Here is a 16,416-nt window from a genome sequence, read left to right on the forward strand (position 1 = left end):
CGGACGCTCTGAGCAGGCAGACTGCGATTTCTCACAAGTGGGATTTGGCTCAGGAGATTCTCCTGGAAATCTTCGCCCTTTGGGGGACCCCTCAAGTGGATCTCTTCGCCTCCAGTGTCAACCGGAAGTGCGAAAGATTCTGCGCGTGGGAATTTCCTCCAAGAGGAGCCTTAGGAGACGCGTTCATAGTGGATTGGTCCTTCCCACTGCTGTACGCGTTTCCTCCAGTCCCCGTCATCCCGCAAGTGCTGCGGAGTCTACAGAGGTTCGGTTCCCGATGATCCTCATTGCTCCGGCATGGACCCGGAGGATGTGGTACCCGGACTTTCTTGACTTGTCCATCTGCCCTCCACGTCGTCTTACCTACCGTGACGATCTGCTCTCACGGGAGGGGGGTCAGGTTCTCCATCCAGAGGTCAGATCCCTCAACCCTCACGCTTGGCTTCTGAAAGGTTGAGATATAAGGATTGGGACCTCCCTGAAGACGTGATGGAGGTGTTGCTTTCGGCCAGACGGCCGGCAACAAAGTCCCTGTACCGTTGCCGTAAGTTCTGCGACTGGTGCAGGGTTAAGAATGTGGATCCTTTTTCATGTGACATTCCTGTGGTTCTGTCTTTTTTGCTTTCTTTAGCCCACAGGGGCTTGTAAGTGGATACTGTTAAAGGTTACCTGGCGGCGCTGTCCATATTTAAGCGCTCGTCTGAGGAGTGTTCTTATTTTAAAATTCCTTTTAATTTCTCAGTTTCTAAAAGGGCTCACTAATGTGTTCCCTCCGTCACCTTTCCAGGTGCCCGGTTGGGATTTGAACCTTGTTCTCAAGTTTCTAATGGGTGCTCCATTTGAGCCTTTACATTCTTGTCCTCTGAGACTGTTGACCCTTAAAACTGTATTTTTAGTTGCGGTCACTTCCGCTCGCAGAGTGAGTGAGTTACAGGCACTTTCATTTAAGCCACCCTTCACTGTGTTTCATAAGGACAGGGTTGTCCTTGGAGTTCGTCCTTCCTTTCTTCCGAAGGTGGTGTCGGAATTTCATTTAAGCCAGAAGGTTATTCTTCCGGCATTTTATCATCCTCCGCATCCTGGTAAGGAAGAGGAGAGGCTCCATAGGCTGGATCCTAGGAGAGCGTTAAGTTTCTACATTTCACGCATGTCCCGGGTCAGAGTGGACGATCAGCTTTTTATTGGTTACGTTGGAAGGCTTTTGGGACAAGCTGTGACTAAGCAGACTTTGTCTAGATGGATTGTCTTGGCAATTTCTGAGTGTTACCGCCTGGCAGGTAAGGACCCTCCGGTAGGCTTATGGGCCCATACGACTAGGGGTATGGCTGCCTCTAGTGCTCTGCAGAGGGGTGCTCCTATTCGTAACATCTGTGATGCAGCCACTTGAGCTTCGTTTCATACTTTTGTACGTCACTACTCCCTAGATTCTTCCCATGGGCAGGATATGACCTTTGGCAAGGCGGTCCTTTACTCTGCAATTTGATTGGACATTCTAAATTTGTATATTCTAAATTCTTTTCCCACCTCCTTACGTTGGTACTGCTTTGGGAGTCTGTCATAGATATGGAATACATCGGAGGAGACAATCCCCTCGAAGAACAAGTTACTCTCTTACCTAACGTTCGTTCGATGGAATGGTCTGACGACGTATTCCATATCGCTCCCGCCCTACCTACCCTGCTACAGAATTTCTTATGCAATTGCAGCTTACGTTTCCACAAGGCTCTCTGTGGTCATACTGGCAGTAGATTGGTGCCACACATTCTGAGGAAAAACTACAACTGAGGCTACGTGCGTCCTACTTCTAACATCTGGTGACGTCTACTCGATGGAGGCCCTCGAGGACGGCCCGTCGACGTCATCGACGCAGGACGCAGACGCCGAAAGATTTTCCAAAGCAGCACAGCTGTGGTGATTACTGTCATAGATATGGAATACGTCGTCGGACCATCCCATCGAAAGAAAGTTACCAGGTAGGAGAGTAACTTGTTCTTCTCTCTGATAGCGGGTGCAACAAAAATCTAAGCAGACCACCGTTTCACTAATTTCTTGTTTCTTCTGACCACTTAACTGTACTTATAGCCGGGCTCAGGCTAGCGTCTGGTATTTCTCCCTTGCCACACCCTTTGTGGTAAGTGGGCTGCTAAGCTGTGGACCTCTGTTAACTTTACGGGTTTAAATTACATTTCAGGATGTACTTTTCTGTCAATCCTAATTTTATTCCTCAATGAGGACCATCATTTTTGTGAGCTGTTTCTGACACTTTACGCAAAGGAGGGATCTTGTAGTCTGGAGACAAAAAGAGGATGACCATTTGTGAAATGTTGATTACACTGTCACAATAGCTACTTATTGCAATGCTGATTCATTGATTTGCCTCTTAGTGATGTATAGTTGAACTAATGTTCATTGTACCAATTACGATTGGGTACTATTAGTAATGTATGTAAATATGTCCTATGTGAAGCGCTTTAGATTAAAGCGCTATATAAAAAATTATTATAACGAGGTGTTGAATTTCTCTGGTCTCCCGCTTGCTGTCCTAGTTTCTCATTTTTTACTGTTATACAGAATTTGCTGTCGTTGATTGACATAGGGGATGCCCACCCACTCTTTCACAGATCTACTAGGAATAAGTCAACTTGGATTTCCAGCAATTCTTTTATATTTTTTTGTTTGATGTTGTTCATCTCTTTAAAAAAAAGGCCCACCAGTGCACTGGTTGTGAATTGATCCCTTCTTTTTGTGATGGATCTTCCCAGAGATAAGCAGCAAGTCTTCTAGGTGTAGGGGAAACCTGAACATTGCAACCAGCCTATGCCTGACAGACCAAGAGAAGGGAGCAGAGGTTCCTCTGTTTCCTTTGGTCAATAAATAAGTACGGTGTCCTCTCACACTGGCAGAGCTACGCCATCAGATCGATCTCAGCAAGGTGGTGTCCTGTTGAGCTTCCTCCTGGCCTCCTTCAGTTTGGTGTTGCCAGGGAAACTGACCGTCTTACTGCTGCGATGTCCCTTTGTTCAATCAGGTAAGGATGCAGAACCCCAGATTGTTGTAATTGGTTGGTTATTTAGATTAAGCAGGAACAGTCGGCTTTCAGTCACAAGGGATAGTATTCTTTTAAACTTTGAGCACTCACAGAATGACACGGAGGTGGTCACACAATCACTGAGTGGCTTCCACCTTCCAACATTTCCAGTCCTTTTTCCAAGCTTTTACTCAAGGTTTTGATTTCGGCTAGGAATCTAGCTGGTTCTATGTCTTTAAATTGCCCACTGTAATTAGCTCAAAGGAAAGCCAGCCTTTTGTTGGCTGCTTTGGATCGGTCTCCAACGAGTGGGTTTAGTAATGCCATCAGGGGGTTTCACCCCCCCCCCTTCTTGAGCCATAGTATGCCGCTCCCCACCTGCCCCCAGTCCCGTTGAATCCTCCCAATTGGGGCTGGTGTTCACGGGCAGTCGCTGCTTCCTTGCCACCCCCTCCACCCCCCATCCTTTCAATCCTTCTCCCACTCCCCTCTTCCAGCCCACTCACCCCCCCCGCACCCACACTGAAGATCCAGATACACTCCATCTTGTTTAAATATTAATTTTCCTTACGGGTCATTAAGTGATTGAAATACAGCAAGAGAAATCCTCTAGCAGGTAAACCAACCTGCTTTCTTTATAAACATAGGGTTTATATGGGTACTCCCCCCCCCCCCCCCCACCCCCACTTTGATGACGGGACCGATCTCATGTGAGGAAGAAACACGTAAAACTGCAACAAACTAGGAAACGGGCTACCCCACCCTTTCTAAGCATTTACTGATCTTGTGTTACAGCATCAGGTGCCAGAAGGTAATCAGATCATCTGTACATGTACCAGAAGTTAGTTAAAAACAATTTGATGATTCTCTTTTTTAAATATAAAAATAATTTGTTGCTATCAGTTTTACGCCGAGCAAAACAGTTTTTTCAAAGCAATACAATGTTCACACTGTGAGGTTGGTACACTGAAAATGTGTTGGAACACTTTTTAGATATTACACAAAGATTACATAAAATGACGAAAGTAAGTTCAATTTCTTATGTACTGGATATATACAACTATTTTATATGTGCTGTTTTGGTAACCTTTCTAATGGGTCGTAATTCATTACACATTACAGAGGTCTGGTATGTTGTTAAAAAGGAGTATTTGTCCTTATAGTAACAGACTAGTACACACACAATATGTAGTCGGACTACGGGCCGACACACTGCGTTTTGACCCTATATTCAATATACATCTAGCCTGGGACGTTCTTGTAGAATTGCAAGGTGGGGGGGGGGGGGTGGCACCATCAGGGCAAAACATTTCTAAGTGTGGATACAAATATGACAACCGCCTGTTTTCCTTGAACAGGGAACTGAAAAACAAACAACAAAAATAAATGAATTAAAAACTTCGCTCTGTACTACTTGATATTGCTTTAAAGTCTTTAGAGGATGGAGGTTGTTACCTAGACTGACCTTTTGTCTTGTTGAACTCTTGTTTTGCTTTGTCACCCCGACTGGGATGGGTATGCCTAGACGTGATTCGTGTGCCTGCTGGGACTAGAGACCTAAGCTACTACTCCACCGGTGAGGCCCAACAAGGCTGAAACATGTCTGGGATGCCTGAAGTCTCGTGCAGAAGGGATGAGACCATGCAGTTTGGGCTGGACTACCCCTTTTGCGTTGAGACCAAGCCTGGTATGGTCTTTCCCCTTTTGTAATGGCTTGGCAGGCGAAGAAAGATGGTCTGAAGGGTTGCCCTGAACAATGCCAGAGGTTAAGATTTAATTCGAAACCTTCCGGCCATCGCCTCTTTTGTTTTGCAGGGGAGATTAGTGCACCAGTCATGCTGTCCTTGCTCACCATTGCCTTAATAGTGTCCTGTAACTGTAAGCTACAGGTTTTGTGAAATACTGGGCATGTTGTTTCATATGCTTTCACCTCTTCATCCTCAGGCTCAACGCAGTGTCCAAATCAAGCAATTTTGCATGATTGAAGCAATGCGACTCAGCTTTATCTTAGGTCTCTGCTTAGTTCTCACCTCATGCTGAAGGCTCTGTTGGTTGGCCGTGCTCTTGGTGTCCTAAGCTTTTTCCTCTGTGTTGGTTCCACACTGGGCTCCGGAGCAAGTCTTTTCTGGAAGTAGGGGGAATCTTGACAGCTGTGACCAAGTCAGCCACCTTACGCCATCACAAGCACCTCAGTGATCTCTGCAGTTCATTAAAGTCAGCCTACCAGGGCAACCTAGCCAGTCATGACTTAGTGGAAATGGTACAGGAAGAGAGCTGTAGAGTCCATTCCCCCACCCACAAAACACCATCCTTTGGGCCATACCTTAGCCTGAGTTATGTGACGCCTAATTCTGACGAAGCCGATGCAAGACCTTTGTTTGGCTGATACCCCCTGTGAAATGCTTGGATGCAGTATCAAGAGCCTGATTTACTTTGCCGATGGTCGTATTACTAATAATCTGAAGGTTCATCTACATCCAATAACTGTGAATTCCAGAATCAGTTGCATGCCAAAGACTTGTGCCATTAAAGAGACAAGCCCCCAGGACCTAGAGAAAGATGAAGTCTATGCTTGGTACAAGCCAGAATGGAAAATATCTACACTGACCGACCAAGTTAGCACAGATGATCCAGCGGATGCCAGCAGCAGGTGGAAACAGGCAGCCTTCTATGCAAAAGCAGACAGAATTCAAGCAACCGACTTCAGACCGCACATCAAAGTTATGCAAATTCGGCAGATGGGTTGGACTTCAACGTATTTGGACATGACCGACAGGTCTTTTGTCACTTTCCCAGACTGTGGACCAACAGCGAGGGGGCTTACTAGAATAAATAATAGTTTTGCCAGAAGCAAATATTCCATTCTATTCTCCCAATCAACACTGCTGACCAAACGAGAATTAAGAAAAGACGCCTGTTTAAGGGAAAGCACAGTTACTGAAGTGTGGAGAGCTGTAGTACCGACAGGCACATGGGGGGAGAGAGCAACCTGAGGGGCAATAGAGCCAAGCAGGAGTTACTGGGAGGGGATGTCAGACCTAGACTGCCATTGGGCTTGAGAGCTTGCCCAGGGGCCGAAACAGGGTTTTGAGGTGGCTTAGAGAAAACCTAAAATGAGGCTTTGTCAAACCATCTCATGGAATGCTTGCTGCAGTTGGTGCCCTGACAGCTCCTGTCCAAGGATGTAGACCTAAAGCTACACAGGCGTGCTTGGACTGTTTTCTATATTGTGGCGAACGCTCATGTGCCCTTAAGCCCTTTTTGGCTCGCCTTTTTAAAAACATTTTTTTAAAATCTCTGGTAGATTTCTTGCAGTTGTGCTGGCTTCTTAGTATCTGACATTAGTGCTAATAGGGAAAATTCCACTGAGCCCTCCCAAAAAGCTGACACCATAAGTTTGTGTTGCCCTAAGTAGCCATATGTTTAGCCTTTAGTAGCAACTTGCTCTCAGAACAGGAGCAAATTGTCTACCAAATCCTGTGACCAGGGAAAGTCCCTTTGGGTAGTTATGCTTATGTTGTCTCTTTGCAGTGCCCCCCAAAGGCGTATTTCTGTAAAAGGCATCCAGCTATGACTGAATAATTCTCCCAGACACATCAATCCACATACCTGTGTGTGCCTACAAAAGTGTAGTTTGGCTTACCTATCCAGGTTGGATGGCCATCAAAACTTTGAAAGGTGCATGTATGAGGATTAGTGGGCTGGCCGTCTTTCTGTGATTTTCCTTCGGCTTTCCCAAGTCATTCCTCAGTACCTACATGGAATCACATCCAAGTAGCTGTAGAAGATGATGCTGTGCTTAAGATTTCTTTATCGAATCCTGTGTTGATGACTCCTTATATTCTTGAAGGCGTAGCTCTTCTACCTCTCTCCAGGGAAATGCTGTGTTAGGCTCTCCTCCCTCTGATCCATTGGGAGCAGCTGCATCCCCTTACACTGCATTCCTGTGGCCCTTCCTTAATGCTTCTGGACCCTTTGAGTCTTCAACTACAAACGAAGTATGGTAGCCCCTGCTGCCTGCTAGAAACAGAGAGGCTTTGTTGCCGACACTCTGAAGTTCTTGCTCGTTCGTGGGACATCCTTCCTTGAGGGGGGCTCCTGCCACCCATCCTCCAGTCCTTTGCCTTCACTCAGACCATCACTGGCCTAGCCAGAAGGGTCATTACTATAGTATCTTTCTGCTGTCATTGTCCTATCGAACATCATTATAGGGTCTTCAACTCTGAATCTGCTTACCCTCGTCTGTGTTAATGGTGTTTGCAGTCTTTGAATCAGGACCACAACCTGCCAAAAGGACTTATCAACTCGCCTCTGCACCCTCAAACCATGGACCGTTTCTCTAGGACTCAGCAGCCTTTTCCACATCCTCCGGTCTTTTGACCATGACTCCTTTTCCGTTGCTGGTGTATGCCATCTGTACATGGAGGCTGTGTGTACAGACCACCTTCCCGGGTACTACAGCTTAGTCTTCTAACCTTGTGGGTCAACTCGGCAACCTTTCATCTCTGGGCTTCCGGTTGTCATACCATGGTCTGGATGTCATCTAAAGGGTCCTCCTTTACCAATCTAAAAATCTCCCTTTTCAGCTACCCCGTGGGGAACTCTGGTAGCACTTTCTTGTATTTCCTTATAACAGGAGCTGAATGTTTACTTTGTTCATTTTTATGGACACACCTTTCCTAACATTTAAATGTACATGAAACGATTACCTGCATTATTGTGTTGGATTCACATATAGATGTTTGTTTAGGATTGTTGGGGACACCGTTGGTTTATATATGCTTTTCTTACATTGCCAAAGATTTGTTGATGCTTTACTTTAGCGACATGACCTGTCTTCAGTATGAACTGTGCAAACCTTCCCTTATTGAGTGCTTATGGGTTTGCAAACAGTACTCTACAATTATTCCATTCCCCTCTTAAGAATGTAGTCTGACTACTCACTCACAGCTACCGCTGTGTGAGTCCAAAGCAACTTGGTAGAAAATCATGCCTAACACTAGTTTGGTTTTTCTTTGCCCTCTCCATAGGACACTTGTAGAATCTCCTTAACGTGGACGACTGATGTTAGATGCTGCTTCAGTCCAACATCTCACCATATTCCGGACACTACCAGCAGATCAAAGACTAGAGTGCTTCATACACCAATTGATAAGGTGCCCCATAGAATATCATCCGTGCTTTTTGCACCACATATCTTATAAGATGAGTGACGCAGTGGCTGAGACCTAGCAGCAAAATAAACCTTATGACATCCCAGCACAGACTACCTCGTCATTGTCTCAACGGATATGCCAGAGTCCCGAGACATAAAGTACATGTTTATAATCTAGATTAGAGAAGCCCTAGAAAACTCGGGGTGTCCTTGTTCACACAAGCTCTCCCTATCTCTGAATTTGCTGTTGTCAAAGCACCCAGCCGGTTTGTTTAATACATAGTAAACTTGATTTTGGCTAGGTTGGTTGCTATCACACATGAGGTGTGGCACCAGGCTGGCTGGTTTCCCCATCAGAAAGGAAGGCCCAGGTATCTGGCACTTCTTTGGTAGCTCTTTAAAACTAGATTCCGTTTTCCATGTGCCCAGTATGTCTTCGGAGCATACTCCGCTGCACTTGGCAGAGTTGTGGCGGGTGTCCCAAGTTGCACCTTGTTACTTCTTGCAGGGAAGCTTGTATTGCAGTTTAGGGTCTTGTCATGTTTGGTCTCAGTATCTATTTCAGTTCCCGGTGGGGTCCTTTTCCCAGTGTCATTTTTGTAGAAATGTCCTTGTGACGCCCCTCTGGCACCACTCTTTCTTTCGGGAGAGCCTAAACTATGATTTCTGAGATGTCTACTGTCAGTAGCATGCTCACCACCAAACCTATTTGAGACACTCAGAAACTTTGTCATGTGAGGTTGTTTCAAGTACCTCATCCAGCAGTTCCATATTCTCTCACCTGTCCCGGACACTCACTGCTGTAACTTCCATTTCGAAGGGATTGTGTCCTCCGATGTATTCCTTATCTTGATAGATTACATCCCAGCTTGCTGGCCTCGGAAGTTTTTTCAGTAGAGGGGGCTGCGTGTCGATGTCCCTCGAGCTGGTGTCCCTCGACAGCCTCTGTCTCGGCGCCGACATCATTGTGCGTATGAATAGACCCGCGCAGCGACCGTTGCTCAGTTCCGTTTTTCCATGCTTCGTGGGCCTCGGAATCGTGTTGCTCTGTTCTTTCTTCAAGAAGATTCAACTTACTCTTCGAAGATATCATCTTAATTCGATGGCTTCCTCATCCGAACAGTCGACCCCACGGTCCGGCTTCAAAAAGTGTTGTGATTGTGGGAAGAAAATGTCGTTGACTGATCCTCACAGGATCTGTTTGTGGTGCCTGGGATCGGAGCATCACTGTTTGGAATACGAGGACTGTATGTCCATGACGGCAAAAGCCTTGAAGGAGCTTAAGGGGAAGCTAGAAAGAGGGAAGACTCTTAAAACTTCTACTTTCTCGAAAGTTTCTTCGGCCGAGTTGAGACATTCGTCTCCTCGCCGTCACAGGAAACATTCAAGGTCTCGAAGCGGTTCCCTTCAGTCTAAGAGATCGAAACACTCTAAGAAGAGGCGTTGTAGATCTCCCTCTTCTTTGTCTTCTTCTGTCTCCCCGGAAAGGGTCACCTGCCCCATGAAACACAGCTCTCCAGCTAAGTAGGAGGAATTCCGTAAGAAAATGCTTAGCGTCTTCGAGAAAGCGGCCTCGACCCCCTCTGGGTGAAAGACCCTAAAAATCAAAACGCAGTGAGTCGTTGCACCCGGCGAAAGAAACTACCCGAGAGCGTCATGAACCCTCGAGTAAAGGTAGTAAATCTGCGTCATCGTCGTCGTCGTCGAAGGTTTCTTCGACTCATAAATCTGCGTCATCGACGCCTTTGTCAAAGGGTCCGTCGACTCATAAATCGGTTGCATCGACACAATCTTCGACGCCACTGTCGCTCCGATAAAAGACAGACCTACAACTGTCACTACATCTCAGACAGTAGCGGTGTTGAGGACTTCGGCCATGACCTCGAGGATGCCGTCGACAACTTCGACAACTCCGAGTAGGATTCCGAACCTCCTGAGCACTTCGAGGTCTCTTCAAACTTTTTCGACGCCCATTTCGGGTTTGTCGAAGCCTTGGACTTCCACGTCGACAACTTCGACGTTTTCTCAACCGGTGACAACCAATTTGGCCCCTTCTGCTCTAGAAATGGGTTTTAAACCATATCCTAGGACTGATTACTTTAGAGCTTTGCCCTCTATATATGAGGAAGGGGAGGATTCCGACCATGAGACCTTTTGGTTTACAAAGGACCACAACACCCATACCAGAGGGATTTATTTCTGAAGAGAACAGGTTAAAAGATCTTCAAGACTCTTTACATGAGGCAAGTGGTTTAGATACTTCTCCAGAAGTAGAGTTTGCTAAACTGGACCCTGGGGACAATGCTGAGACCCTTTATAGGGTTCTGATGACTAGAATAATAGAATTCATGGGGTGGTCTACACCTACACCTTCTTTTCAGCAGGATAACCTTACTGACATTTTAGTTAAAGGTCCACAGGAAGATCCTGTTGTTCCTTTTCATACTGCTCTGCAAAGAAAGATCTCTGCTAATTGGGAAACTCCTGAAGTTATCCCTGCAGTTAACAAGAAACTATCTGCCAAATACAGGGTATCTGCTACAGATAATGAATACTTGAGCAAATATCCAACTCCAGAGAGTTTGGTTGTACAAGCAGCAACTTCATCAAATAGTAGATCTGCATACCCTACTATTCCACAGGACAGGGATGATAAAAGGTTTGATGCTATGTCAAAAAAAGTATTTTCGCCATGTATCATGGCGCTTAAATCTATTAACGACACTTGCACGCTTGCAAGATTCAGCCATACAATTTGGGAGTGTGCTTCATCTGCGGCTGACTGTCTCCCAGAAGGAGAGGAAAGGGAAGCATTTTTAAACCTCATCAAAGATGGGAAAGATGCAATGTACGAGTCCCTTCAAACAGGCATTGATTCGGCTGACCGTATCAGCAGGGCCATGGCGGCAAGTACCACAATCCACAGATGTGTGGTTGCGGAAGTCTGGTTTTGCTCCAGATGTACAAGCCAGACTTTTGAACATGCCCTTTGACGGCACTTATTTATTTGGTAAGAAGGCTGATGACAGCCTGGAAAAGTTACAAACATCCAAGGCAGCAGCGGAATCTCTTGGGGTTGCAATCCGACAGACTCCGAATCGCCCCTCAGCAACCTCCTGGAGGGGTAGGTCCTTTTGCTTTTACTCCGCATTCGGAAACGGCAGAGGGCAGCCAGCTCAAAGGGGCCAGAAACGATTCACCCGTGGTGAACAGGTTAAAGGTACAAAAACCGCAGCAGCAGGTGCCACTTTACCCTCGGCATCTGCGTCAGCCGCTTCTAGACCCCTCTGAGGTCTCCCCTCACAAGACACCAGTAGGGGGCAGGTTAAATCAACATCTGGCAGAATGGCAGGCTATTACGTCAGATGCTTGGCGATTGGAGACAGTTGCCCAAGGTTACTGCCTGCCTTTTCTAAACACCCCTCAGAGTCCTCCACCGGGGAACAACTCTTTGAAGTTTCCAGATCCGCTACTTATGCAGGAGATTGTAGACCTGCTAGAGAAAGGTGCCTTAGAACAGGTACCTGCAGCGGAGAGGAACAAGGGTTGGTATTCCCCCTACTTCCTAGTACCAAAGAAGGATGGAGGACTGAGACCCATCTTGGACTTACGAGAATTTGAACAAATTCCTCAGGAAGGACAAGTTCAAGATGATAACTCTTTCTCAGATCCTTCCGGCCCTCCAGCTTCAGGACTGGTTGGTATCTCTCGACCTTCAGGATGCTTATTTCCATGTGCCAGTCCATCTCAAACACTGGAAATACTTGAGGTTTGAATTGGCAACTCTCACTATCAATTTCGAGTTCTGCCATTTGGGCTGACCTCCGCCCCGAGGGTCTTCATCAAGCTAATGTTGGTAGTGGCGGCGAGTCTAAGGAGGGAGGGGATCCATGTCTATCCCTACCTAGACGATTGGTTGATCAGAGCAGTATCCTCGGAACAAGCTCAGATCCAACTAGATTATGTCTGCCACTTTCTTCACAAACTGGGCTTCTCCCTCAACTTAAAGAAGTCACGTATGATACCAGCACAGAGACTCCAGTTCATTGGAGCGGTCCTGGACACTTCCCTGGGGAGAGCCTCACCACCAAAGGTGAGGGCCCAAGATATTCTGCAGAGGGTCGCCAAATTTCAAAATGCCCAACTTCTTCAAGCCTTTGGCTTTTTGAGGTTGCTAGGCCTCACGGCATCCTGCATCTTCCTAGTGCCAGAGGCACGCCTGAGAACGAGATCTCTCCAGTGGGTGCTGAGAACTCAATGGTCGCAATTCTCAAGAAGAATGACAGATCTCCTTCAAGTCCCGGACAGAGTGGCTCGAGACCTTCAGTGGTGGGCCTGTCGGGGAACATAACAGTTTTGGCAACCATGGCCGGAGATAACAGTAGTCACGGATGCGTCACTCACGGGATGGGGAGCCCATGCCAACGACTTGACCATCAGCGGTCGTTGGTCTCCATAGGAGTCCAGACTACATATAAACCTGATGGAGCTGAGAGCAATCAGACTAGCGCTGAATGCTTGTCTGCCATCCGTACAGGGGAAAAATGTCCTAATAATGACAGACAACACAGTGGCCATGCACTACCTCAACAAAAGAGCAGGCGTAGGATCACTGCCACTGTGCAGAGAGGCGATGCAGCTTTGGTTTTGGGCAATTCAAGAAGGAATCTCTCTATCGGCAGTTCACTTAGCTGGAGAGAAGAACTTGACAGCAGACGCTCTGAGCAGGCCGAGCACAGTCTCCGACGAGTGGTAGCTAGCTCAGGAAGTCCTTCAAGAGATCTTTGCCCTTTGAGGAACCCCTCAAGTGGATCTGTTCGCCACCAGTATCAACTGGAAGTGTGATCAGTTTTGTTTAAGGGAATTTCCCCCGAGAGGAGTTCTAGGGGACGCGTTCGTAGTGGACTGGGAGTTTCCACTTCTGTATGCGTTTCCTCCAGTCCCCGTCATTCCTCAGATGATCAGGAGGTTGAGAAGATTCTGGAAGACTATGATCCTAATTGCCGCAGACTTGGCCAGGAGAACGTGGTACCCGGACCTTCTGGACATGTCCATCTGCCCTCCGATTCGTCTTCCACACAGGGAGGATCTTCTCTCGCAGAAGGGAGGTCAGGTTCTCCATCCAGACATCAGAACCCTCAACCTTCAAGCTTGGTTTCTGAAAGGTTGAGATACAAGGATTGGGACCTCCCAGATGACGTCATGGGGGTGTTGCTTTCGGCTAGAAGGCCAGCAACAAAGACTTTATACCGCTGCCGTTGGAAAAAGTTTTGCAGCTGGTGTAGAGAAAAGAATATCAAACCCTCTTCATGTGGTACACCAATGATGTTAACTTTTTTGCTCTATTTGGCGAATTCAGGTCTTCAAGTTGGTACGATCAAGGGATACCTCGCAGCGCTGTCATTCTTTAAGCGCACTGCAGAGGAGCCATCATATTTCAAATTACCCCTAGTAATCCAATTTCTGACAGGGTTAACTCATGTCTATCCCCCAAAGCCGTTCCAAGTTCCCTTGTGGGACTTAAATCTAGTCTTACATTTTCTGATGGGTACTCCTTTTGAACCACTCTATTCTTGTTCATTAAGATTTCTCACCCTTACTCCAGTCTTCCTAGTGGCTCTAACATCTGCCAGAAGAGTGGGCGAATTACAAGCTCTATGTTGCAAACCTCCTCATACACTTTTTCACAAAGACGTTGTTGTCTTACAAGTGAAGCCTAATTTCCTCCCAAAGGTGGTCTCTGAATTCCACATCACTCAGAAAATAACCTTACCTTCATTCTATCCTCCTCCCCATCCAGGGAAAGATGAAGAGAGGCTACATAGGCTGGATCCAAGGCGTGCCTTGAGTTTTTATATCAACAGACTTGCTAAGGCGAGCAGACCAACTGGGTATAGGTTATGCAGGACACAAATTAGGATTGCCAATCACAAAACAGACCATTGCAAGATGGATTATTTTAGCCATTCTAGAATGCTACAAATTGGCAGGGAAAGAGCCCCCGCAACATCTTAGGGACATACGTGCGGCTGCCACATGGTTGTCCGCACATACCTTTACAAAATTCTACAGCCTGGATTCCTCCTCTAGCCAGGAGACAAGATTTGGCAAAGCTGTGTTACATTCTGTTCATTCTTAAAGGGAAATATTCAAATTTTACTCCCACCTCCTCTTCCACACCACTGCTATGGGAGTCTATTAAGATAAGGAATACGTCGGAGGACACAATCCCTTCAAAGAACAAGTTACTTCTTACCTTGTAACGTTCTTTCGATGGGATGTTCCTCCGACGTATTCCTTATCGCCCCTCCCATCCATCCCCGCAGTAAAACTTCCCTTGTAGTTGCAGCTTACGCTCCTTCAAGGTCAATAACCAATTCATGCACAGCTAATTTCAAGCTTCAAAACGGAACCGAGCAATGGTCGCTGCGCAAGTCTATTTATACGCCCGATGATGTCGGCGCCGAGACGGAGGCTGTCGAGGGACACCAGCTCGAGGGACGTCGACACACAGCGCCCTCTACTGGAAAAATTCCGATGCCAGCAAGCTGGGATGTAATCTATCAAGATAACGAATACGTCGGAGGAACATCCCATCGAAAGAACGTTACAAGGTAAGAAGTAACTTGTTCATCTGCACCATTGAACTGTAGCACCTCCATGCCCATCCACCTGTCATCCAATGATTCAATTGTGTGACTCGAACTCCTAGCCTGAGCAAAATGCTTTCGGTCCAGGCGATGTACCAAAAAAACAATACTCCTTCCATGTTCAGATTTCTTTCCATATTGTTTGACATGATGGGCTGAATGGGACTGACGTCACCACATGAGACATGGCCTTGTGGCCCCAAGACTGTCCTCGCTAACATCAAAACCAGTCTTGTTTTACATCCCACTGCAGTGATTGGTAGACCCTCAAAGGATCTGTTAAATCCAAGGCAGTGAGTGGTTAACACCTATCGTCAGATTCCAGATCAGTGAATGGTGGACCGTCTGAGACCATGTTAGATCCCAAGACAGTGATTTTTTGGTATTGGGTATTAATATCCCCAACAAAAATATTGCCGTAAAGATGGCCGTTTGGTTCGCCATAGGCAATATTTTTATTGGGTTTATTATGTGGGAGCGGGGGTTGCAGGCGTGTCCCCCGCACATTAAAAATGATGCGGGGTTGCCGGGGTGTTCCCCGCAGGGTACATTGTGAATTTTCCCACAAAAAATATGGCGATATTTTTGTATCGCAATATTTTTCCAGCGGAATTATCACATGGAACCGATTCTTTTTTTTTTTTATTATTATTTTTTTTGTGGTTTTTTCTGTGTTTTGCAGTTCGCTTGTTTGTTTAAGGTTCATATATAGAGCATGCTGTAATCTTTATGGCTTCTTGGTGCTTCACTCCGGGTTGAAAAGAAATCGACACTAAAACCTGCCCTGATAGAAAGCTGATGGATTAAACCAAGGTTTGAAAGTTCATTAAGTAAGGTGCAATGTGAATTTTCATGAGCAGTTTTTTTTCATAACCCTGCTATAAAGCATTTATCGCCCTTTTTAGCCACATCTAGTCCCAGGTACCACAAACAGAAAAATGTATTGTTTTTGTTTGTTGAGACTACCAAAAGTTCTCTGGGAAAAATGTCCTGCTGTGTGTTCTTTTAAACCTTTATGAGCCAGTAGAGAATCTTCAAAAAACCTCTGGTGACACCTGGATGCAGTAGATGAGAAAAAGGTTGACTTTTGTTTTAGACCACAGTTTAGCCGAACAAAAGCATTTGTTTATTATTCAGGTTTTCATGTGGGTACTTCTCCAACCAAGTGCAATCATTTGACGAATGTTAAGTTAAAAGGAGCACCCACCATGACGTCATGAACGGAAGCGTTCAAAATAGCAGCCCTTCAGGAATTTTAAATTGAGAGTTAACTTAATGTCGCCAACCACACCCAAATTCCTCATTTCCTCTGCAAGAAAACCTCACCCCATCTTTGTCCACATTCCCTGCTTTTTTCTCCTTTTAATTCTCACATTCATTCCCTTCCGACCCTTCACATTTTTTCTCACCTTGGCACTATTTCTCCTGTTTTTACCGGGCTCTTTCCTTTCTTTCCTCACCCACTTTGTTAATCTTTCCCACATTTCTGCCAGTAATCCTCACTTTTAGGCTCTATTGTCCATGCTTTCTCTTTAATTTCCACTTTGTCACATTTCCTTGTTCTTCGATCATTGCTCATTCTT

General features: G+C 46.2%; 1 protein-coding gene across 2 annotated transcripts in view; it reads left to right on the forward strand.

The window, feature by feature from the left end:
• The window catches only part of RNF20 (ring finger protein 20), an 838,977-nt gene that overhangs the window by 786,512 nt on the left and 36,049 nt on the right, over nt 1–16,416 (forward strand). The window lies entirely within an intron of this gene.

Source organism: Ambystoma mexicanum, chromosome 12 (assembly GCF_040938575.1).
Source record: "Ambystoma mexicanum isolate Mex_15411 chromosome 12, UKY_AmexF1_1, whole genome shotgun sequence".
NCBI lineage: Eukaryota > Metazoa > Chordata > Amphibia > Caudata > Ambystomatidae > Ambystoma > Ambystoma mexicanum.